This window comes from Salvelinus alpinus, chromosome 22 (assembly GCF_045679555.1).
Source record: "Salvelinus alpinus chromosome 22, SLU_Salpinus.1, whole genome shotgun sequence".
Taxonomy (NCBI): domain Eukaryota; kingdom Metazoa; phylum Chordata; class Actinopteri; order Salmoniformes; family Salmonidae; genus Salvelinus; species Salvelinus alpinus.
In genome coordinates, this window is record NC_092107.1 from 34,028,452 (window position 1) to 34,035,622 (window position 7,171).

The window sequence follows — 7,171 nt, forward strand, 5'->3', positions numbered from 1 at the left end:
GAGAAATCGGGGGTGAAGGGGCTTGGTCAGGGAGGTCAGGGACCAAGAACCTGATGGTCACTCTGACAGAGCTCCAGAGTTCCTCTGTGGAGATGGGAGAACCTTCCAGAAGGACAACCATCTCTGCAGCACTCCACCAATCAGGCCTTTATGGTAGAGTGGCCAAACAGAAGCCATTCCTCAGTAAAAGGCACATGACAGCCCACTTGGAGTTTGCCAAAAGGCACCTAAAGCACCCTCAGACCATGAGAAATAAGATTCTCTGGTCTGATGAAACCAAGATTGAACTCTTTGGCCTGAATGCCAAGCGTCACATCTGGAGGAAACCTGGCACCATCCCTACTGTGAAGCACGGTGGTGGCAGCATCATGCTGTGGGGATGTTTTTCAGCGGCAGGAACTGGGAGACTCGTCAGTATTGAGGGAAAGACGAACAGAGCAAAATACAGAGAGATCCTTCATGAAAACCTGCTCCAGAGTGCTCAGGACCTCAGGCTGGGGCGAAGGTTCGCCTTCCAACAGGACAACGACCCTAAGCACACAGCCAACACAATGCAGGAGTGGCTTTGCAGCTAGAGCACGGACTTGAACCCGATCGAACTTCTCTGCAGAGACCCTAAAATAGTTGTGCAGCGACGCTCCGCATCCAACATGACAGAGCTTGAGAGGATCTGCAGAGAATGGGAGAAACTCCCCAAATACAGATGTGCCAAGCTTGTAGCTCAAGGCTTGTAGCTCAAGACTCAAGGCTGTAATCGCTGCCAAAGGTGCTTCAACAAAGTACTGAGTAAATGGTCTGAATACTTATGTAAATATGATATTTCTTTTTTTTTATTATTTTTTTATTAATTTGCTAAATGTCTAAAAACCTGTTTTTGCTGTGTCATTATGGGTTATTGTGTGTAGATTGATTAGGGGGGAAAAATTACAATTTATTCCATTTTAGAATAAGGCTGTAACGTAAAAAAATGTGGGAAAAGTCAAGGGCTCTGAACACTTTCCGAATGCACTGTAGATAGCTATGGTGTTTACTTGGCCACACTTGCTTTATTTTGAAATGTATGTTTTTTCCAATTCAATTTGAAAGCCCTCAATTTATTCCTTGATTGCCTAAGCCAATTAGTTTTTAACCAACTGTGATTATAAAGAATACATGCTGACGTTGCTCTCCAATAGAGGGTGGTAGATCAGTTGACCTAAGGCAAGGTTTTCAAAGTTGGGAGAGAAAATCTAATGAAGCAAATTTTAAGGGATATGCTTTTAATTTTGAGCTTTCGCATAAACACAGTGGTGCATTTCAGATTAAAAACCTTGAAAGTGTAGCAACCATGAAATCACTTTAATTAGCCAAGCTAACAATCCGGTGGTGTCTCCAAATACACTGGACTGTAATAGTGATCGCCAACCAGCCATCACACCGATGGGTATGCCACTGGCTACAGACAAAAGAAGCACGGGACAAGTATGGCATGGGGACTAAATCCCATTATTTTCTCTAGGCAGATAATGACAAACATCAGAGGAAAAGGAGCTGGACAGAGAAGAAGTTGTTGGTGTTATTAATTAACATAGTGAGTTTGAATTTGGCCATGAAGCCTGATGGGACATATTATTCTGAGAGAAAATATGTACACTGCAACAGCAAACCTATAACAGTTCTGTAAAAATCTAGTTTACAGTCATTTTACAAGGAACTGACAGTCTGTTTTATACTGTACAGTATGAATGACATGCATTTCTTGTTTTTCTTCTGTCCTTACAGGTTTATCTAGTCTTATCACTGGGTTACAAATACAGTCCTCAGTGGAGAAGACAAGGAGTCAGGTCCTGACAGACCTAGTGGGCAAAGATTTTTCGGATAATGCCAAGGTGAGAGTGGATTGTTCAGGTACACTTGGAAACCACATAAGAACGTCAGTGATTTTAGACAGAATTTCATACATCATGCAAACAGTAATACTCTTGTTTTCCTGGACAATGGAAACAACCACTGAATTTATGTTCTTACATACATTTGTATTATTCTATGTTTTTCTTAATTATTTTTCTTACTTCCTTTCTTTATATATGATAAAAAAATTAAACATACAACTCTTAGCACCAAAGCCAGTGTTTGTGTGTGTGTCTGAGAGGGAGAAGGCCACGGATAGAGGAGCAACAGAAAAAGTGATCCATGTTAAAACAGTAGAGACAGGTTTGAAGGTCACAGTGTTCCTGGCTGATGGACAAAGTGACAGCTGTTCCTTTTAAATAAAGGTCAATCAATCAGACCTGAGCATCAGAGCTCAGCTCCTATACAGATGTAAGATCTTAGTTTGATCACTCTTTTGTTGCTGAGAATTTTCCTGCACATCAGGAAATGCAAACTTGCAGTGTATTCAAGGTTTAAAAAGGCTTCTAAAGTTTCTATTTTCCACTTTAAAATGTCAGACTTGATTTGCCCTAATGTATCAAGTACTGCAAAAAATGTCCATGAATTATAATCCACATAATAATTCACTTTCCTATTGCTGCAAGATTATTTTCTTGCTGTAGCTAACTGGCTCAAATTAAGACCCTACATCTGTAGCTTTCACCACTTAGAATCACAGACACACACATATGAATGATGCATAGTCTACACATGACACTACTCGTTGTACAGCATCATCCATGCATAAGGCGTTGACAGCAGTAACCAGACTACACAAATTATATTGGATTGTGTCACTAAAATAGCGTCCTTTTGACCATTGTTCATTCTGACCAATTAGGTTGGTTCCTTCAGAATTGCAAAAAATGTGTACCCTTTAAGCACACCCTCAGTTAAATGTAAAATATGTTTTATTGTCACATACACCGGATAGGTGCAGGGAAATGTGTTGTTTTACAGGGTCAGCCATTGTCGTACGTCGCCCCTGGAGCAAATTAGGTTTAAGTGCCTTGCGCAAGGGTACATCGACAGATTTTTCACCTTATCGGCTCGGGCATTTGAACAGGCAACCTTTCCGTTACCAGCCCGATGTTCTAACAGCTATTTTTCTCTCTCTTTCTCATCCCTTCTTTTCCAACTCCCTCTCTCCTCTCTTTCGTTCACTGTAATGTAATTAGGCCATGCTTCCTAGGCCATGCATTTCCTTCACTTGTGATGACAAAGGTATGCACTCCACCACCGCTACATCCTATTCATCTTACAGGGAAAAGTCACAGATTGCATTTTGACCTCTGCATGCTGAGATTCAACAAATGGGGAAAATATATTTATTTCTACAGTAGATTGTTTGAGTCATTCTACCTTTTTGTTAATTAATGCAAAATATCCCAATACAACAAACTCACAATCAAAACATTATCTTGATTGTCATATTTTCAAAAGAAAATGGATAGGTGCATCAAATGTCTCTGACTGAGCCCTTTGCTGTATTCCACCATTCTAAGGAGTGATTGAGTTAAATGAATGAACAGGCAATCATCCTAACTGTACTACCATCCAGTATGAGTCTCTATGGTAGTATCAGTCTCTATGGTAATATCTGTCTCTATGGTGATATCAGTCTCTATGGTAATATTAGTCTCCATGGTAGTATCAATCTCTATGGTAGTGTCAGTCTCTTTAATACTGTCAGTCTCTATGGTAGTATCCGTCTCTATGGTAATATCTGTCTCTATGGTGATATCAGTCTCTATGGTAATATCAGTCTCCATGGTAGTATGAGTCTCTATGGTAGTGTCAGTCTCTTTGGTAGAATCAGTCTCTGGTAGTTTCAGTCTCTATGGTAGTGTCAGTCGCTGTGGTAATATCAGTCTCTATGGTAATATCAGTCTCTGGTAGTATCAGTATTTATGGGAGTATCAGTCTTTATGGTAGAATCAGTCTCTAGTAGTGTCAGTCTCTATGGTAGGATCAGTCTCTAGTAGTGTCAGTCTCTATGGTAGGATTAGTCTCTAGTAGTGTCAGTCTCTATGGTAGTGTCAGTCTCTACGGTAGTGTCAGTCTCTACGGTAGTGTCAGTCTCTATGGCAGTGTCAGTCTCTATGGCAGTGTCAGTCTCTACGGTAGTGTCAGTCTCTACGGCAGTGTCAGTCTCTACGGTAGTGTCAGTCTCTACGGCAGTGTCAGTCTCTACGGTAGTGTCAGTCTCTACGGTAGTGTCAGTCTCTACGGTAGTGTCAGTCTCTACGGTAGTGTCAGTCTCTACGGTAGTGTCAGTCTCTACGGCAGTGTCAGTCTCTACGGCAGTGTCAGTCTCTACGGCAGTGTCAGTCTCTATGGCAGTGTCAGTCTCTATGGCAGTATTAGTCTCTATGGTAGTGTCAGTCTCTACGGTAGTGTCAGTCTCTACGGTAGTGTCAGTCTCTATGGCAGTGTCAGTCTCTATGGTAGTATTAGTCTCTATGGTAGTGTCAGTCTCTACGGTAGTGTCAGTCTCTATGGCAGTGTCAGTCTCTATGGCAGTGTCAGTCTCTACGGCAGTGTCAGTCTCTACGGCAGTGTCAGTCTCTACGGCAGTGTCAGTCTCTACGGTAGTGTCAGTCTCTATGGTAGTATTAGTCTCTATGGTAGTAGAGATGTTCTGTTATAATCTCCACCCGGCACAGCCAGAAGAGGACTGGCCACCCCTCATAGCCTGGTTCCTCTCTAGGTTTCCTCCTAGGTTTTGGCCTTTTTAGGGAGTTTTTCCTAGCCACCGTGCTTCTACACCTGCATTGCTTGCTGTTTGGGGTTTTAGGCTGGGTTTCTGTACAACACTTTGAGATATCAGCTGATGTAAGAAGGGCTTCATAAAAAATGTTCATTTGATTTGGCAGTATCAGTCTCTATAGTAGTGTCCATCTCTGTGGTAGTGTCGGTCTCTATGGTAGTATCAGTCTCTATAGTAGTGTCCATCTCTATGGTAGTATCAGTCTCTATAGTAGTGTCCATCTCTGTGGTAGTATCAGTCTCTATAGTAGTGTCCATCTCTGTGGTAGTATCAGTCTCTATAGTAGTGTCGGTCTCTATAGTAGTGTCCATCTCTATGGTAGTATCAGTCTCTATAGTAGTGTCCATCTCTATGGTAGTGTCAGTCTCTATAGCAGTGTCCACATCTGTGGTAGTATCAGTCTCTATAGTAGTGTCCATCTCTATGGTAGTATCAGTCTCTATAGCAGTGTCCATCTCTGTGGTAGTATCAGTCTCTATAGTAGTGTCCATCTCTATGGTAGTATCAGTCTCTATAGTAGTGTCCATCTCTGTGGTAGTATCAGTCTCTATAGTAGTGTCCATCTCTGTGGTAGTATCAGTCTCTATAGTAGTGTCCATCTCTATGGTAGTATCAGTCGCTATGATAGTATAAAATCAGCAAATCAAATGTTATTTGTCACATGCTTCATAAACAACAGGTGTAGACTAACAGTGGAATGCAGTGAAATGCTATGTGACTCAGCTTGTGTTTCCACCCAGAAAGCATCAGGGCAGGCCACCTCACAAAGACAATAGATGCCTTTCAGTCTCAGCAGAGAACCATTTTGTAGGCGATGAAGCTACAGCATGTGTTCTTGAATAGCTCCTGGAGCCAGGTTCAGACAGAGTATAGTTTAATTGAAATCATCCATCCATTGTCCAAGACAACAGCTTTAATGTATAGAGATAAGCAACTTTGCTGTGACCTTGCTCTGTTTTGAAGCGGTTCACAGCCCTTGGCGCTTCAGAAGGTGCTTTCAATCAGCTTGGTCTTTCTTTGAACACTGCAGTGTGGGGAAGAGAAATCTATGTACTGTAAACAGTAGTTCAGTCAGCAGCATGGCGGCATGGACCCACCCTTCTCTGTTCTGAGTGACCAGCCATATTGATTACATGACCCAGCAGCCTCCACTCCACTGCCTCCCTTTGTTGCCATTATAAGATGCTGTGCACAGAGCCAATACGTTTACCATTCAATGTGGCCTTGGACGAGAAAAGTCCACCGCTGTAATTATGACTGGAGCAAAGGCAAGAAAGGTCGTGTGATGGCTTTTTGTGTTTAGGACTCTCTTGGCTATATGACTCTTAAATCCTGCTTTTAACTACTTTTAGTGGAGTGTGAAATGCATTGCCTTGTACTTGATTATATATGGATTCCATTTACGGGATGACCATGTGGTTTTCTGTGCAACGCACACTGAAATAGGGGTTGTAGTTATTGCAGTGGTGAAGTCACATTCAGACTGTTGCCAGCTGTAATTAATATGAATGCTTGTCGGCACACTACGACTCAATTCTATATGCTTCGCAAACCTGTGGACTTTAATTTCAATACTGTATATATTTGTCTTTCTTTTTTAAATTGAATTTAAATGCTTGATGGGTGTTTAGATGGATGGATGGATGGCTAAATAAGTCTATGGAAAATGCAACAAGACCAGGGGGCATATTTGATTGATTGAATGACACATATTCCCCAGTAAAACACCTTATTCGGATATTCCCAAGTAGATGGGTTGTAAATGTTACAAATATGTTCAATAACTGTCAACAACATTTCAACTAACTTTTCAGTAACCCTAACCCTAACCCTTACCCTAGCTACTATTCTAACCCTAACCCTTAACCTAGCTACTATTCTAACCCTAACCCTTAACCTAGCTACTATTCTAACCCTTACCCTAGCTACTATTCTAACCCTAACCCTTACCCTAGCTACTATTCTAACCCTAACCCTAGCTACTATTCTAACCCTAACCCTAGCTACTATTCTAACCCTTACCCTAGCTACTATTCTAACCCTAACCCTTACCCTAGCTACTATTCTAACCCTTACCCTAGCTACTATTCTAACCCTAACCCTAGCTACTATTCTAACCCTTACCCTAGCTACTATTCTAACCCTAACCCTTACCCTAGCTACTATTCTAACCCTAACCCTAGCTACTATTCTAACCCTAACCCTAGCTACTATTCTAACCCTTACCCTAGCTACTATTCTAACCCTTACCCTAGCTACTATTCTAACCCGAACCCTTACCCTAGCTACTATTCTAACCCTAACCCTTACCCAGCTACTATTCTAACCCTTACCCTAGCTACTATTCTAACCCTAACCCTAGCTACTATTCTAACCCTAACCCTACCCTAGCTACTATTCTAACCCTTACCCTAGCTACTATTCTAACCCTAACCCTAGCTACTATTCTAACCCTAACCCTAGCTACTATTCTAACCCTTACCCTAGCTA